This window comes from Pleurodeles waltl, chromosome 3_1, assembly GCF_031143425.1.
Source record: "Pleurodeles waltl isolate 20211129_DDA chromosome 3_1, aPleWal1.hap1.20221129, whole genome shotgun sequence".
Taxonomy (NCBI): domain Eukaryota; kingdom Metazoa; phylum Chordata; class Amphibia; order Caudata; family Salamandridae; genus Pleurodeles; species Pleurodeles waltl.
Genome location: NC_090440.1, coordinates 471,046,517 through 471,066,241, shown reverse-complemented (window position 1 = coordinate 471,066,241; position 19,725 = coordinate 471,046,517).

Sequence of the window (19,725 nt, the reverse complement as noted above, 5' to 3'; positions counted from 1 at the left end):
CACCCTTGCCATGTGGCACATGCTCTCATCTGTCGTCTGATGCATGACTCAATCGCTCCCCTCCCTACCATCTTTCATCCACCCGACTCAACCCAGGCATTGCCCACAAAGCATGCTCCCAGTGTACTTACCTGTTGGTCTGGAGGACCGTAGAGTAGCGCATACTGGGGGAGGACCCCATCCACGAGTTTCTCCAATTCTTCAGAAGTGAAGGCAGGGGCCCTTTCCCCAGTCGCAGCAGCCATTGTTTCTTCCAGACCGAGGTCACAGCAGCACTTGCAGTGTAGGTCCTCTCCTGTGGAAGATCAGGTATTGAGTGATTAAGCTGATAGAAAATGGCGGTCACGCCCGCGGTGGTGCGTACCGCGGCGGTGCATACCGCGACCGCTGGCACACATCGTCATTGGCTCCTGAAACCCATAGGTTTCAATGTTAACCAATGCGGCTTTGCGCCGCGGTCTTCGACCGCCTACCGCCACGGTGTGCCATGCCAGCGCATCGACCTCACATCCCATTGTCACACTTCACAGGTCAGGCAGCCGCCATTTCAAGGGCCCACATGGCTTAATTTCTACAGTGTCACACATACCTAGGCCTTTCCTCAACACTCATACACACCATTCAATGCATAGTGAATCGTGTTGTGTGCAAGCTGTGGGAACGGACCTGTGGGTTGATTGACTCTGTGCTCGCTGTTGTCCTTCCTAGGCACTGTCCGCTTGGCAATGCGAGGAGATGGAGGAATCTTCCCGTGTACAGACCGCTGGTGGACCTGTCGACAATGGAGGAACGACATGTCATTCTGACATACAGGCTTGACCGAGCCACTATACATGAACTGTGTGCCCAGCTGAAGGCAGACCTGATGTCACCCATCCGCCAACCCACAGGGATCCCCCCCTCTAGTGCAGGTGCTGTCAGTACTCCATTTCTTAGCAAGTGGGCCATTTCAAACAACAGTGGCCATATCATCAGGGATGTCTCAATCTATGTTTTCCAAGGTGTTGTCCAGAGTGTTGTCTGCCCTGCTCAAACACATGCGGAGCTACATCGTTTTCCCTGAGGTGGGGGATTTGCCTACAGTGAAGGGTGACTTCTATGCCCTTGGTCATATCCCCAACATCATAGGTGCCATTGATGGGACCCATGTGGCTTTGGTACCCCCCAGAGAAAGTGAACAGGTGTACAGGAACAGGAAAAGTTATCATTCGATGAATGTACAGATGGTCTGTTTGGCATGTCTCCCATGTTAATGCCAAGTTCCCTGGCTCTGTGCATGACGCTTACATCCTGCGGAATAGCAGCATCCCGTATGTGATGGGTCAACTCCAGAGGCACCGTGTGTGGCTATTAGGGGACTCTGGTTACCCCAACCTTTCCTGGCTATTGACCCCAGTGAGGAATCCCAGGACCAGGGCAGAGGAACGCTACAATGAGGCCCATGGGCGGACTAGGAGGGTGATCAAACGCACCTTTGGCCTCCTGAAGGCCAGGTTCAGGTGCCTCCATATGACAGGTGGATCCCTAATGTACTCACCAAAGAAGGTGTGCGCCGCCAGGTGCCTTTTCTGCAGGAGGATCGTCCAGATGGTGGTTTTGTAGCAGCTGTGGAGCCTGTGGAGAGTGAAGAAGAGGAAGCCGAAGAGGACGACATAGACAACAGGAACACAGTAATAGAGCAATACTTTCAGTGACACACAGGTAAGAGTAGACACCGGCATATTACATTTACTTAATGACTCCTACCTCTCTACTGTCTGACTTTTTCCCGCAGTGTATGGTAACTGTGTTGTGAATTTCCCTTCCGTTTTCAGAGCTGTGGGCCCTACTGCGTGACATCTGCTTAGTTTCCCCATGGACTACAGCTGTGTGAAAGCGGTTTGTTGGCATAACAATGTGAATAACAATTTTGGCACTGTCATGTCTAATACATTTGTTAAAATCACAGACAGACTCTAGATTGTTTATGTGCAATAAGTGTGTTGATTCAAGTGCTCTAATTTGGATGGGTGGTTGCTAATCGGTGAGGGGTGATGGTGGAGGATTGTCCATGGCAGAGTCCAGACTATCAGGTTCACAGGTGCATTGTCCAAATGCCTGTGGGAAGTGGAGCAGGGGCAGTTTAAGGTTGGACAGGGTGACAATGTGGGACTGTGGGATGACAATCAGGGCGGTATCCTTTGCTGGCGGGGGTCTTGACATGTTACTCTGTCTTCTTCCTGGATCTCAGGGCCCGCTTGCAGGGTGGTTCTCCTTCTGCAGGGGGTAGGGTTCTGGTGGCCTGTTGGTCTTCTGTCGGGGCCTCCTGTCCACTAGCGCCGGCGGAGGTGGTAGCCAGTTCTTGGTCCATGCTAGTGTCAGGGGCCCTTTGAGGTGCCAGAGTGGTCCGCAATGTGGAGATTAACTCATTCAGGGCCACTACGATGGTACCCATGGCGGTACTGATGTTTCTCAGTTCCTCCCTGAACCCCATATACTGTTGTTCCTGCAGAAGCTGGATTTCCTGGAACCTGGCCAGGACCGTCGCCATCGTCTCCTGGGAGTGGTGGTAGGCTCCATGATGGAGGAGAGGGCCTCGTGGAGAGTGGGTTCCCTTGCCCTGTCCCCCCCCTGTCGCACAGCTGCCATCCCAGTTCCCCTGTTTCCTTGGGCCTCCGTCCCCTGGACCGTGTGCCCACTACCACTGCCCCCAGGTCCCTGTTGTTGTTGGGGTGGTGGGTTAGCCTGGGTTCCCTGTAGTGGTGGACACACCGCTGATTGACGTGTCCTGGGGACAGAGGTATGGGCCCGCTGGGTGGGTGCCGTGCTGATGTTCCCAGAGGGGGGTAGGTCTGCTGTGGCCTGTGCCTGTCTGAGGGGAACCGACTGTCCAGAGGTCCCCGATGGACCGGGCTGGTCATCTAAATCCAGGGAGACAGAGCTGCTGTCATCACTGTGGGCCTCTTCTGGGGGTGGAGGGTACATTTGTGGACCCTCCTGTGTGGTGACCTGGCGTTCGGGTCCTGCAGGGGTATAAAAGTATGGTTATTGCTTCTGTGTGTGCCAATGGCGTGCAATGGGTGGGTGCCTGTGTACCCCAGTGCTGGCATTCCTTTGTGGGAGCTGTTGTGACGGTGTTTTGGGGGGGGGGTGATGGGTATGTGCATTGGGCATGCTTTGGTGATGGGTGTCCATGCTTTGGGGCCGCATGCAGGGCTAAGTTTTGGGATGGGTGGGTTGTGATGGTGAGACATTTGCAAGGGGTAGTTGTGAAGGGGGTGAGGGATGGGGGTATGAGTTGGCATGCATGTGGGGTGGGGGGGATGAAGTAGTGAAGATGAGACTTACCAGAGTCCATTCCTCCAGATACTCCAGCGAGGCCCTCAGGATGCAGGATGTTCAAGACTTGCTCCTCCCATGTTGTAAATTCGGGGGGAGGAGGTGGGGGTCCGACCCAAAGTCCGCTGTACCACGATGTTGTGCCTTGATACCATGGAACGCACCTTCCCCCGTAGGTCGTTCCACCTCTTCCTGATGTCATCCCGATTTCTTGGGTGCTGTCCCACAGAGTTGACCCTGTCCACTATTCTGCTCCATAGCTCTATCTTCCTTGCAATGGTGGTGTGCTGCACCTGTGTCCCGAACAGCTGGGGCTCGACTCGTAGGATTTCCTCCACCATGACCCTGAGTTCAGCATCTGAGAACCTGGGGTGTCTTTGAGGTGCCATGGGGTGGTGTGGATGATGTGTGGGGTGGAGTGTGTAGTGATAGGTGCGGTGCTATTTAGTGGTGTGTTGTGTGAGGTGCGTGGAAGTTCTGTGGGTATTGGTATTGTGTGCCTGTGGTTGCTTGGTAGTTGACTGTGGTGTCTCTCTCTGGTCTTCGTTCGAAACTTTTGTCCGTAGGGGTTTGTGGGTGATGTGGGTGTGTGTTTTATATTGTATTGGGTGTGTGGGAGTGGTGTGTGTATGTGTATCAGGTGTCTGTATTTCTAATTGTCTAATGTGGTAGTGTTTTGTAGGTGTATGTGTATTTCGACCTCGGCGGTGTGTACCGCCAATAGAGTACCGCGGTTGAAAGACCGCCGCGTGGATTCGTGGGTCGTAATGGCATGGGCGTATTTCTGTTGACGTGACGGTGGAGGTTTGGTCATCGCCAGTTTATCGCTGACCTTTGGTGTGGCGGACTTTTGTGGATGGCGGTATTTTGGCGGTTTCCCTAGTGTGGGTCAGAATGACCGTGACGGTTTACCGTGACCGCGGCGGTGTTATGGCGGTTTTCTGTCTGGCGGTAAGCGCCTTTTACCGCCGAGGTTGGAATGACCACCTAAGTCCGAAGGTAAACTTTTGACCGAGGCCTCCTGGGATCTGTAGCTGAGCAGGGCTCTATTGCGGTCGGCCTTGAACTTTGACTTTGTCCCGGTTGAGTTGCAATCAGATGACCAGGTTGACGCTTTTTGTTTCTATGCGCTAGAAATCAGTAATTCTTTAAAAATTCATATCTCCAGTTCCCCTTATCCAATTTTATTTTGGTGTCATTGATAAGGTAAAAATATAATCTATATTTATAAATTGGTGTTGAATTTTGTATGTGTTTTGTGTTTTACTTATTTACTGATTTTAAATGCTTTACACACTAGTCTCCTAAGTTAAGCCTTGTTGCTCGTTGCCAAGCTATCAAGGGTTGAGCTGAGTTTAATTTATTGAGACCTAACTGGACCCGAGTGAAGGTTAGTGGCCTATTGCTAAGTGTAAGCTGCAACCGTATCGGATACCATATAACTCTGCCACTGTCTATGGATCCCATCAATGTATGGAGGAGGTCTAGAATTCAAAACATAATTTTAGAAGTTATCCTCCTCATCGTTATCATGTTCCCAGTTTTGCTTTTCTTTGTTTCCCTCGTCACCTTTTTTTTTGTCTGTTGTTTCTTTAACTATTGCAGGAAACACTCTCTTTATGATATCCTCTTCCTACTGTCTAAATGAACCCCTCACCTCCTTTTCTCCTTTTAGGTTTCCTTTCTCTCCTTCTGTGTAGCCATCCAATTCCATTTATCCAATGCCTCAGACTGTGTAGGACTGGGTAACTATTTTGTATTATTCATGGTCTGCCACAAGAAATCTACCTTTCTAATGTTAAATGTACCATCTAAAGGAAACAGCAAGTCCTTGTCACTAGAACTGTATTAATGACAGTTGCAGATCAAGGTACATGTGTAAGAACAAATGGTCATCATCATGTCATACACAGACAAACCATGTTATTTTCGTTCCTCCAAAGCTGGTACACTACGGGCTTTATTATCATAGCACTCAACATTCTCACTCCAAATAGTGCAAAAACTGCCTAAAACAAGCCGTCTCAGAGAAGCGATGTTAAAAGTCAATCAATCAAAGTGTTGCTTTGACAGCAAACAAACAATGATGTGACGATCCCAGTGTGACTTCTCGGCTGATTGATGAATGCATGTTATTAATAATGCACACAAACGTAAATTCATGAAAGTCTCCAACATATACAACACTGTAATAGTTGTGAAACATTTTGAATTTGACCTGTTCTGGATTGTATTTGTTTAGGACACCAATTGGAGTTTGAAACCTTGAATGTATTTACTATTAATTACTCTGGATACTAATATATGTTGGAGTCTTGGTTATCGTTAGTATAAGAATCCTTGAAGAATTAATTTATTTCACTAAAAATATACTTTGGACTGTGTGTTCACACAATAGGGTTGAGCCGAGCAACAAAGGGTAACCATTGGGAATCATGATGAAACTCTTGAGGCCTTGGAGAAATGTGTCTGTTAATCATACTTGTTATTTTCTGTCTCTTCCTGCTGCAAGCTGCCGTGCCTGTGTTCTGCACTTCTACAGGGAAAGACTGCTGACCTTATACAGGTTGACAACTCAAATTTCCAGCCAACAATCCCTAGGGCACTTTTATGAATTGTGTGCCCACAAGCACGTGCAAAATGTAGTGCATGCTAGTTTTGTCTACGTACACTTGCCCTATGCCACTCCTCAGCCTGCAGGCAACTTAGCTGCCTCCCTTTGGTTTATCCTTCCACCCAGGTGTAATTCTGTCTCCTCTCTATCTTCGCATTGACAGGAAGCACGAGTAAAGAAGACGTTTCTCACTTAGAAAAATCTGCACTTCCCAACTTCCCAGATGTCAACATGCAGGACAAAAGTTGGCTGTAACAAATGGCCACAGATGTGAGGTTTGGCATGGGAAAATGCCAAAGGAGAAGGAGACAATGCACAATATCGTCACCCACCTAAAACATTTCCCAACAATGAAGGGCAGACATACTCGAATCTTTGAGAACATAGGCAAACATCATTAAGACTCTATGAAGTTGCACTGGAAACACTTCAGTGTGTTCGAATGAGGATCCGAAACACCATGCCTTGGCCATGCAGTTCATACTAACCTTCTCACACAGAGGCCCATCTCACATGGCAGAGCCAATTTAGGCACATCAAGAGTGATAGCTCACAGCTGTGTATCAGTGCTAAAAAAGTGAACATCATCTGTTGCCTTTCTGGGGCATAATTGTGTCCGAGAAAGACAGATAGACAGTAATTGGATTTTCCTTAGATTCACTTCTTGCTTGCTCCTGCTCAGAACCATGCATCTGTAGGCCAGAAATGAAAATGAGATGGATGCTGTTTGGAATTATTTCTTAGCTTATACAAATATCTAGTATCTGACTTGTTACTGGGACACTGGCATACAGCTGCTTCATTTCATAGTGCATCTCTGGCAGATGGAAGTATTATGAAATGAAGAGCAGTGTGAAATTAGGACTTGAGTATTAGAAGGGAAGGCAGTAGGATCAATCCAAGTCCATCCCCTTTCAGTCCACACCCTTGGCTTCTTCTGTTTGTCAGGTGAGAGGGATAGTGGTAAGGAGGTAGACAAAAGCTGGAATAATCCTCCCATCTTCTCTCCAATCCCCCTTTCATCCCAACAACATAAAAAGTGAAATGATCCAGTAGACATGGCCTGGTAGGATCTGGGGTAGTACTAGCCACCCTATAGACAATACAGTAGCCAGGGCCACCATTCAATGGACCTGGAATGGCTAGGAAATCCCCCCATGGCCATCAAGTATGTCTACAATGTCACTGATGACAACACATCCATATTAAGGAGGTACCTCAGAAATGAGCTTAGACCGCCTAATTCAAGAGTTTACTAGTGCCCGGAAAGGACTGGGCACTGGTGAACTTCTTCAAGCAGCCCCAGTACCAGGAGTACCTTGGTCCACATCAAGAGCTAAAGCTGAAACCGAGTCCCAAGATAGCTGACAACACTTCAACAGCTTCTGATCAGATCTCAACACTAGATCGTTAGGGTTGCAAATCCTTCGCGTCCCTAGATATGCAAATTTGTTTTCCCCTTAATTTCTCGAAAATCACTGAACAGAATTACACCAAAACTAAAAAGCACTCTTTCTGGATCAGAGCCTACCTTTCTGCCAAATTTGGTGTAATTCCGTCCATTAGTTTCTGCGCTACCGCTGTTTAAAATCCCGATGGAAAAATGAATGGGGAAAGTGTGTTTTGGGACCCTCCTTTGTTCTCGTCCCCCCACCCCAACCCAGATGGATCACCCCAAAAAAATTCAGGCAGTAGTTGACGGAACAGGCAAAGGTTTTTGGAAAGTTTTGTGAAGATTCGTCAAGCGGTGCAAGGACATAAGCACATTAAAAAACGTTTTTTTTTCTGTGTGGAAACGTGATCCTACCTAATTCTCAGCCACCCCGACGGATCATCCCAAAACTTTCCAGGCAGCAGCTTACAGAACTGGCACATTTTTTTGGAAAGTTCTGCAAAGATTCATCGAGTGGTGCCAAGGATATAGGCAAGTAAAAAAACTATTTTTTGTATAGAAACGTGATCCTACCTAAGACTACCTAGTGTCGGCCGCCACTAGGTAATATATATGTATGTGTATATATTTATACACATATTTTTTATATATATATATATATATATATATATATATATATATATATATATATATATATATGTATATATACACATAGAGAAATAAATATATATATATATATATATATATGTATATTCATTTATATATATATATAAATAATATAGTGGCGGTCGCCACTACGTAGTTATAGTTAGGACCATGTTTCCATAGAAAAAGTGTTTTTTGACCTGCGTATATCTTTGGCACCATTTGATAAATCATCACAAACTTTTCCAAAACAAGTGCCCTGGTGATTTTTGTGTGCACAGAACCTTTAGGGTGATACGTCAAGTGGGGGCGGAGAAAAAGAAGGGGTAAAAAAAGTTGTGTTTTCCATGGTAAGTCCTAAAGGACCTTTGAACAAGGCAACAGCCCAAACCACTGGATGGAATTACACCCAGTTTGGCAGAAAGCTTGTTTTGATATGCAAATTTACACTTTTGCCTATTTGGTGTAAATCTGTCCAGAAGAATTGAAGAAATTAAGGAGAAAATACATTTGTATATCTCTGGCCGCGATGACTTCACGAAGATTCAGAACTCCTCCTCTTTTCTATACAGCCCCTGAGTGGGCCATGTCCCAGGGGCATTGATTTATATATGTGGTGGCTACTTCCCTGGGGTTCTGGTCCATGTTAATGTGGGGGGCCATCTAGCCCCCCATTGCAGCTCCTGGGACAGCCACCACCCCAGGGCACTAACAAAATCTGATGCGGGCAAGCTATCTTGCCCACTCCCCCCCCCACAGCCCCAGGGACAGCCACCACCTGGGTGATCCGAGGGCACTAAATGAATGTGGTGCTGGGGGCCATGTGACCCCCCTGCAGGCCTTGGGACGACCACCTCCTCAGGCACAAAATGAATATAGTGTGGGGGGCCCATGCAGCCCCCTCACAATCCCATGAACCACCACCTCCCCGGGGAACTAAACGAATGTGGGCTACAGTAAAACAAGTGAAAGGTGTGCATTTGGAACACCCAAACCCGGGGACCACCACCTCCCTGGGGATACTTCACATTGGAGGGGGGCCATGCAGCCCCCTAATGGAACCAAATATGGCCCTGGGGACCGCCACTCCCCAGGGCCAGCTCCTGCTATGGTCCAGGGTGCCCACCCCGGGACATAGCTTTTTTCTTTTACTTGGTAGGAGGTGACTTCTCAGGTATCTGAGAGCGGGAGCTTTCAAATAGCTCCGGCTGTTAGAAAGTGGAGTTTTCATATGTCTTCCCTGCACGCAAATATCTGTGCAGGGAGGAGGAATGAAAAGATTGAACCCACAAGCAGGGAGCTGCTATTAAAAGCAGCTCCCTGCTTGCAGGAGAAAAGCCAGCTCCTGCAGAAGTCACAAGCTGGATAGGACAGCGGGTACCTTGAGGTTCCCACACTGTCCTGTCACTCTCTCTCTTACTCTCTCTATCTCTTTCTATCACTTCCATCCCATTAAGGGTAAGAAAGCGAGGGGAAAAAAAAACATCAACCACTACTAACTGATAAACCCCACACCACTGCTGGGACAGAAAAAGAAGGTCCTCACCTAATACTCACCTACAGTAAAGAGAGCAATAAAATTGTGAACATTTTGTCAAAAAATTTGAAAATACTGAGGAGTGATCAGGACATTGCACCAGTAATAGGCATGAGACCACAAGTAACATATAGGAGATCACATTCAATCAAAGATGGCTGGTGAAAAGTCATTTTTGTACACAAGCAAAAAGAAATTGGTTGGATGAGGGGTCCATGCGCTTTTACAAATGCAACAATTGCAAGGTCTGCTCAATAGCCAGCAACGTCAAAACCTTTAAGAACTACAAGGGGAAAGAATCACCATTTCACCAAGAATAACGTGTGGCAGTCAGTTTGCTATTTATCTAATTGATTGCGTATGTGGCCTGCAATACATAGGCAGCACAATTTGTCCCTTGAAAAAGAGGGTTTTGGAACACATTGGGGCAATACAACACCCGATCAGAACAATGCAGTAGCAAGACATCATAACAAACATCACACGACAGATTAGAAAAGTCTAAAAGTCTTTGGCATTGCTCAGGTTAGTAAAAATGAATGTGGCGGAGATAAAACTCTAAAATTTGAGAGCAAATACATAATTCAACTCCGTACCAAGACACCTTACGGATTAAATATGGACGAGGAACTTTGTGTGCATATATGAATGAGAAAACATTACAGCTCAAAAAACAAAGTGGGCCATGTCCCAGGGGCATTGATTTATATATGTGGTGGCTACTTCCCTGGGGTTCTGGTCAATGTTAATGTGGGGGTCCATCTAGCACCCCCTTGCAGCTCCTGGGACAGCCACCTTCCCAGGGCACTAACAAAATCTGATGCGGGCAAGCTATCTTGCCCACTCCCCCCCCACAGCCCCAGGGACAGCCACCACCTGGGTGATCCGAGGGCACTAAATGAATGTGGTGCTGGGGGCCATGTGACACCCCTGCAGGCCTTGAGATGACCACCTCCTCAGGCACAAAATGAATATGGTGTGGGGGGCCCATGCAGCCCCCTCACAATCCCATGGACCACCACCTCCCCGGGGAACTAAACGCATGTGGGCTACAGTAAAACAAGTGAAAGGTGTGCATTTGGAACACCCAAACCCGGGGACCACCACCTCCCTGGGGATACTTCACATTGGAGGGGGGCCATGCAGCCCCCTAATGGAACCAAATATGGCCCTGGGGACCGCCACTCCCCAGGGCCAGCTCCTGCTATGGTCCAGGGTGCCCACCCCGGGACATAGCTGTTTTCTTTTACTTGGTAGGAGGTGACCCCTCAGGTATCTGAGAGCGGGAGTTATCAAATAGCTCCGGCTGTTAGAAAGTGGAGTTTTCATCTGTCTTCCCTGCACACAAATATCTGTGCAGGAAGGAGGAATGAAAAGATTGATCCCACAAGCAGGGAGCTGCTATTAAAAGCAGCTCCCTGCTTGCAGGAGAAAAGCCAGCTCCTGCAGAAGTCACAAGCTGGATAGGACAGCGGGTACCTTGAGGTTCCCACACTGTCCTGTCACTCTCTCTCTTATTCTCTCTATCTCTTTCTCTCACTTCCATCCCATTAAGGGTAAGAAAGCGAGGGGAAAAAAACATCAACCACTTCTGACTGATAAACCCCACACCACTGCTGGGACAGAAAAAGAAGGTCCTCACCTAATACTCACCTACAGTAAAGAGAGCAATAAGATTGTGAACATTTTGTCAAAAAATTTGAAAATACTGAGGAGTGATCAGGACATTGCACCAGTAATAGGCATGAGACCACAAGTAACATATAGGAGATCACATTCAATCAAAGATGGCTGGTGAAAAGTCATTTTTGTACACAAGCAAAAAGAAATTGGTTGGATGAGGGGTCCATGCGCTTTTACAAATGCAACAATTGCAAGGTCTGCTCAATAGCCAGCAACGTCAAAACCTTTAAGAACTACAAGGGGAAAGAATTACCATTTCACCAAGAATAACGTGTGGCAGTCAGTTTGCTATTTATCTAATTGATTGCGTATGTGGCCTGCAATACATAGGCAGCACAATTTGTCCCTTGAAAAAGAGGGTTTTGGAACACATTGGGGCAATACAACACCCGATCAGAACAATGCAGTAGCAAGACATCATAACAAACATCACACGACAGATTAGAAAAGTCTAAAAGGCTTTGGCATTGCTCATGTTAGTAAAAATGAATGTGGCGGAGATTAAACTCTAAAATTTGAGAGAAAATACATAATTCAACACCGTACCAAGACACCGTACGGATTAAATATGGACGAGGAACTTTGTGTGCATATATGAATGAGAAAACATTACAGCTCAAAAAACAAAGGTATAGGAATGAGATTTGCATAAATACCATTATTATCAAAAACACCAAACTGATGGAAAGATAGCTGGGCCACCAAGCAGTTTTGAAAACATAGAAATAGGTCTCAGGTGTATCATCAATGGACATTTGTAAATTTAATTGATGTGAAGCATAATGGTACTAGGTTTGACAGCGCGTTGCTCTTTTGGGCATGACCATAATTATAAAATTTACATGCAGTGAGCCAAAAAAGTTTTCATGACAATCTTATAAACCAAGGAGACATCACACTTTTGAACATAATATATTATTGGCACTTAGCTATGAGCTACTGTACTTCACATTTACTTTCTGTCGAAATTATGAAGACATGACATTAGTAAACACAACATCTCATTGACATTCAGTCCACATTGATTATATGACTGCACAAAAAGTTTTCTCCTAGCAAATGGCCATATTTTGTGTATATGAGAGATTCACTCAAATTTAGAAGACATGACATTATTGTATAATATATTATTGACACTTAACCATTATTATTAGAATAAATTATATTAGGAACTATTCTTTGTTGAACCGATAAAGATGCATGCACCAGCTTCAGTTAAACAGGATATGACTTCATTGCTCAGCGATATCATTTACAAAGCACTTAAAAAGCTCAAGACATAATATGGATGACATCATATGAAAGAGTATTAAATAAGGGCTCCAGCTGAATTAAGAAACATGTTCTGGGTTGTAACCATCATAACTTGTAAAAAAAAAAAAAGTTTACTGTTATAATTGTTTTTGTTTTTTATATACATAAACTACAAGGTCCATAATGCCTCATTGTGGGTAGAAGGGCCCTTTCAGTATTTAATGATATTACTGATCCGATGGTGGTCACCAGCACCGTCAGTTGAGTGCACCTATCGTAAGCTTTTTCAGACCATTTGTATCACATATATATATATATATATAGATATATATATATATATATATATATATATACTGTATACAGAACTGAACAAATAAAGATACATCGCTATCATCTTAATTTAAATAGTAAATTAATGCAACTATAACACAAATTTAAATTTGTTTTCTGAAGTTTAAATTTCCAAATAAATTCCCACCTAGAGTTAAACGTGATTTTTTCATTGTGAATTTACAATTTCAAAAGTAATGTATAGAATTTATCAATCAGAATGTTATTGCATTTGAATTAAAAATATTGCAAATATAGTACATTAAATTTAAATTTGTTGTTTGAAGTCGAAATTTCTAAATAAATTCCCACCTAAAGTAAAACGAGTTATTTTCATTGTGCATTTACAGTTTTAAAAGTAATGTATGGAATTTATCAATTATAATGTAATTGCATTTGAATTACATATATTGTTATATTAAAGTATCAAAGCAAAACATCTGATTAAATAATTTCATAAATTAAAAATATGTTTGATTTACATAAATTATTTTGAACATTTAATTATATTGATTTGAATATTGAACTGTTTTAAATTATTAAATGAATTTGAGATTATTACCTAATTTAACAATTCCATTATTTCTATGCAAAAGATTGCATGAGGTTTGCTATACAGGGTGCTAAACTTCCTAAGTTTTTTTAGTAGTGACTTACAGGGTAGGCTCCACCCCCTTTTACAGTGGGTGGAGACATTTGACTTAAACTTTTTGAGTGACTTTGCACTCAGACTTTGCAATAAGCAAACGTCGTAAAGTTACTCACAAGTGTAAGAGTAAATTACATTTGTAAATGTACTCACAAGTTTAAGTTACCTGTGTGAATTGCGATAAAAATGTATTGGTCAAGGAGATAGATCTTCGTATTAAAAAAAGACTAAGGGCCTGATTATGAGTTGGGCAGTCCATGGACTGCCATGGCGGTGTCCGCGGTCCGACCACCGTCAACTTGGTGATTGGACCACAGTAGTATGAAGTATGCAGTTCTGTAGGCCAAACAGCTGCCGCAGTCCCACCAGCACCGCCCGGCATCGCACAATGCCTCAGTGGTGAGTCAGACCAATGAGGCCGTCAGGGCCAGAGTTTCTGCCAGAGAGATTATGATGTTGCCTTCCACAAATGTTACTGTGGCGGTACAACCACCACATCCCAGCTGGCAGAAACAGAGGCATAAAAGGCAAGAACTCACCTGCAGGCAGTTACACGTCCTGTGCTGCCATGGAGCAGATCATACACATCCTGGCACTACTGCTGCTCATAGATGGAACACTAAATCCACGCCAAAAGTGGACGCAACTAATGATCACACACCTACCAAAGTTCCAAAACTCAACAACTCATCGACGTGCCGCAATCCAGCTGGTATGTAGGTTACGCTACGCGGACAAAGTAAAAAACGTTTGTGTGCCGGGTTGAAGTGATTTTCGATGACTGACCCACACACAGCAACATGACCCCCCCTTGGGCTAGTCACTGACACTGCACTGTCACATTCCTTAAATACACATGTCTGTTCATCACAGTTTCAGGGACAGTGAAGTGTGCATAACATTATGTCACAGAACAGCAACACCATATCAATATCACTCACTCTAATTAAGGTGACACCTCACAATGCTCACATGCCATGGCCTGTCATGACATTGAAGACACATGTACATGTATGGACATATGTATGGATGTATCATTTAACCCAAACACACCTTCCATGCAACATCACTATGTTGCACCCACACATATAACCTACATTGCAACACAATGGAAGGTCAATGGGATGCACAAAAGTTTGTGAGACAAGTATCCAAAGCTCACAATGTAAACAATACCTGCACAATAGAGCTGGCGGTATCAGGAGCACTCCAAGAAGAATGCTGCCCTGGGACACATTTCACTTTGCACATGCCTCTAAAACACGATCTGCACAGGAACTGGCCCTTCATGTATCTCAGGGACAAACAATTCTATCGTCAAATACAATGCCAATCTAACAAATGTGTAAGTGCAAGTCAAGAAAGGAAATAGAACAGCAAAGGCATGGATCACACATGTAGATGAAGTAGTTGCAAGGTACACACATGAAAATGGACACATGGCCAGTCAAATGTATAGGAAGGTAGCACAATTGAAGACTCTCCATGTGTGAACAAGCAAAACGTTATCTTGCACACATGAGACGATTGTCCAATCTACATCAGAGAGAAAAATTTAACATAATGTATGTTGACATTGGCCAAGCCAAGATGAAATAATTACCATATCAAACAAAACACAATGCAAGGACACCCCAATTAGATTACCACCCAAATATCCATACAATGAACATCTACCCTTGTCCTGGGTGACACCAGCACTGCCCACAAAGTCAGATCTTGCCAACCACAGCATATGGATCACCAATCAGGGTAAAACACATACAGCTGTAGGCCTACAAAGCAAATTACTCTGGAACAACAACAAGGTAGAAAAGTAATGGTAGGAAAAAAGTGCACCAAAAAAACAACACATTAGGTTTATTATAAGAAAAATTATGATGATGAAAGGCCATTGGCCAGTTCTTCGCAAAGTCCATGCACAGTACTGTGCTCCAGCTCGACTCTGATTACTGCCAGGGAACCTCCACAGTAAGGGCATCAAGTGGGCATAGAGGCACCTCAGGAATCGTTCTTGGGTGGAGTGGGGTTGGAATTGTGATGGGTGGGATAGGGAGGGGTGGTCTTCACCTTTGGAGCGGTGGTCTACTTCTTCAGGTGGGAGGGGTATGGCTGCTTGTATTGTTGGCAGGAGTGACAAAGGAGGACTTGGATGTGGAAGGGATGGGTTGAGATATGGGTGGGGTACTTTTGGTTTTGGGAGGGGTTGGGGATCACCGGGGTAAGGGCAACATCAAAAAGGAAACTTTCTTGGGGAAAACAGGTAGGGTCTGCAGAAGGGGTTATGGGTTGGGAGGTTGAGGGAGTGCCTCTCTTGCCTGTGGGTGTTGATGCTGTGGTGTGTACGTGTTTGAAGATTGCTTGGGTGGGTGGTGTCTGTTGCGTGTGTGAGTGTATGTTCCTTGGGGGTCTGTAAAGTGGAAGTGCTGGGTAATGTGGGAGTAGAAGCTGTGTTTGTGGGTATTGGGGTGATTTCCGGGGGTATGATAGATGTGGTGGCTATGTGTGTGGGTATTGGTGAGGTGTCTGAGGGTATGGTGGATTGGTAGCAGTGTTTGTGGGTGTTGGGTTGGTATCTGTGGTATGCTGGATGTGGTGTCTGTGTCTGTGGGTGTTGGGTGGTGCCTGGGTGTAGGGTGTGAGTGGTGGCTGTGATTTTGGGCATTGGGGTGGTGTCAGAGGGGTATAGTGTCTGGGGGTGGTGTCTGTGAGTATGGCAGTTGTGGCGTGTGGGTCAGTGGGAGTACTGTCTGTAGGAATGGTAGTTGTTGTGGTGTGTGTGAGTGACTATTAATTGTTTACATGCCCGTGTGTCTCTTGGTGCTTGTGTTTATGTGTGCTGCTGGTGTGTGTTGAGGTGGGTGCATGTGGATATGTCTGTGTTCTTGGGACAGGTAGGGGAAGAGGGAAATTGGATAGGGAAGAGGTAAGTGGTGAAATGAGGATTGTGGGTGGTGGATAGCTGCCGTCAGTGAGGAGGCCAGAGTCTAAAAAGGTCTCTGTAGGCCAGACATGGCACAATGAATGCCTTCTAGGTACACAACCATCTGCTGGAGCTGGCTACCCTACACCTGCATGGCATTTAGAATGGTAGTCTGACCTACAGACATATTCCTCAGGTATTCAATAGTCTCTTCACTCAGGGCAGCAGGTTAGGAGGGGCAGGTGGTGAGATGCCCGGAGTGAAGGAGATGTCCCCCACTAGGGTGAGTGGGTACAGCCAACTGGGTGGGGAGCAACAGGGAGGCTGGTGATGGAACTGGGGGTGAAAGATAAGGATGGAACAGGAGCAGGTCCCGATTGGCCTGCCACCACAAGGCAGTGGACACTGGAGGAATAATCTGAAGATGATGACATGGATCCTGTGTCCTCTGTGGCACTCCCCTTATCCTCTGGGCCACTGGGTCCCTCTGTGTCAGTTATCTCATGACTGGAGGAACAGGAGCCAGCTGCTTTCCAACTTGGTTCTGCCCCGTGTCCTCCCGTATCCTTGGATGATGCTGAAACTACAAAGGCAAATAAGGTTACTACATGTTCCTGAACACATTTGAACAACAGCTGTGATTAGCAAACATTATTATGATGTACAGTAGCCCCCAGCCACAAGCTCTGCAAAGTGTCTCAAACATTTGATACACCATATGAATGCATGGTACATAAACTGTCAACAGTTGCCCACACGGAATTCAGAATCACAGACAACTCCAATTGCATGGGTGAAGTTGTGCAATCACAACACCTATGGAACAATTAGGAGACCTTATCACCTTCAATGGTTTACCTCATAAAGCATTCCTCAGTTACTTGTTGTCACACAATAGTTGGGCAATAGCCAAAATCAATTCCACAGATCGCACATAAGGTATTGCATACAGCTACTCTTCATGTACCCAATGCCACATCAAGAAATGATGGCCAAATATCCAGCCATGTTGCTGAAAGAAGTACATTAGCCAGAAGAAGGTGTCATGGAAACATGTGCTAAGCACTTTGCCTAATGTTTCAATATCAATGGCATGGAAATGCACATTGTGGTTAAAAAGTGTAGTCCTACCTGTCATGTCCTTCATTGCTACTGCAGTTGCACATGCCAAATTACATTCAATGATATATGGGGGTATGTGTGATTCACCAATCAATGGTGTCACATTCTGGTGTCTGTGCACCATATGAACTGTAGCCCCATACCTTGTATCAAATTCCAAACACGTCAGCATGTACACATATGTAAGGGAATCAGACATCAGCCCATGATGACAGGTAGACCATGTATGAAACAGCACTGTAAATGATGTGAGAAAAGTGAAAAGAACACATGCTAGCATGTAGGCACAAGGAATGATGACAACAGTGACGTCACCAAAATCATGTCACTGGACATTCAGTACTTACCAAGGGAAAGTATTGATCTGTGACTGTACCCAAAAAGTAATGTATTCTCTATGATATGTATTATTGCCACCTTCACATGAAAGACAGTAGTGAGACACCAGCACTTGTGACACACTGAAGACGTGTGACCTGTAATGGGGAGGAGCCAATATGCTCACTTCAGCAGACACATGGCTGAGGACAGTGATCTATTACTTCAAGTTGTTTGGGCTGTCACGCTGAAGAGAAGTGGACTGTTGTATACACATTACACCCACAACAAACAACATGATCCGATTGATCACTGTACTCTTGAAATTTAATTTGTTGTGGACTGTACTCGGTTATGTCCAAGGTCACATAGGCAAGGCACATCAGCATGCACCAACTTCCATATCTACACAAAAATTACTCATCTTGTGTGTCACACATGGCCTATCCCCAATCTTCAGGGATAGATGGCAGAAACTAACTGCAGGAGGCTGGTCTGGTTTGTAGTGGATACCTAAGGTACTTGTACCCTTATTAGTAAAATGTAGTCAGTGTCTAGAAGCCAGGCTCTCTAGGGGTAGTGTGGATGAGCAGCCAAGGCCTAACTAGGAGACATGCAAAGCTCAGGCAATACCACTGTAGTAACACAGTACCCACACACATGAAAGAAAATACTAGGGCCCTCATTATGACCCTGGCGGTCAGCAGTAATATGGGTAAAGGTTCTGCCTAGAGGCTGGCGGTACCTTTTTCCAAATTATGACATTGGTGGTTTGGCTCAAGCCAAACTGCCAAAGCACCACTCTGTCTGCCAGGGTGGTAACAGCCGCTGGGCTGGAGACTTCAGTCTCCAGCCAGGCGGCTGTCACAATCCCACCCTCTGGATTATGACCCCACCTACCGCCATGGTTTTCGTGGCAAGCGTACCGCCACGAAAACCATGGTGGTAGGCACTATCAGTGCCAGGGAATACCTTCCTTGGCACTGATAGAAGTCTCCCCCAACCCCCTCCCCAGAGTCCTCCCCACCCTCACCCTCCCTCTCATGCCCCCGCACATTTACACACCCACACGCATACACACTCATACACACACACATACCCACAGCCACCCACGCATGCACATATACATACCTACACACCGCAACACACACCAACATACATTGCTGCACACATGCATTCACAACACACAACATACACATACACTCACATTCACTCATTCACGCACTCATTCAACGTGACTCACACCCGCATGCACGCATCCAAAAACACACACCCCCACACACACACGCACACACCACCCTCCAACCCCCTCTCCTGTCAGAGAACCTGACTTACCTGCTTGTAGGGGGGTCCTCCGGCAGGAGACGGGACACAGCGCTGCTGTCAGCAGCGTCCGCAAACAAAACACCGCCAGGCCGTATCATTGCTCATGATACGGTCGGTGGTGTTTTGCTGGCGTGGCACTGCTGCTGACAGCAGCACCACCTTACTGCCGTCCGCCACCATGACCGTTGATGGTATTCCGCCAGCCTTCTGGCGGAATTCCGTCTGCAGTCATAATGCAGGTGGGTGGCTGGTAGCCATAGCGACAGCATGTTGGCTGCCGTTGCCGTGGTGGTAGGCGGTCAATACCGCCAAGGTTGTAATGAGGGCCTCAGTGTTACAAAAATAAAGGTACTTTAGTTTGGTGAAACAAATGCCAAAAATACCTTAGAGACTATACTCCCTTAGGAGGTAAGTAATATACACAGGATTTACACTACAATGCCGCAATAGCTGTAAAACAGTTAGAAAACTGTGCAAATAGTGAAAATCACAATAGTTAGAAATGGGCCAGGGGGAACATAAACCATATACTAAAATAGTGGAACACAAAAGTCGGTTTCCCACCTAGGCAAGTGTAGTGTGTAGAGGAGCGCTGGGAGTGTAGGAAAGCACC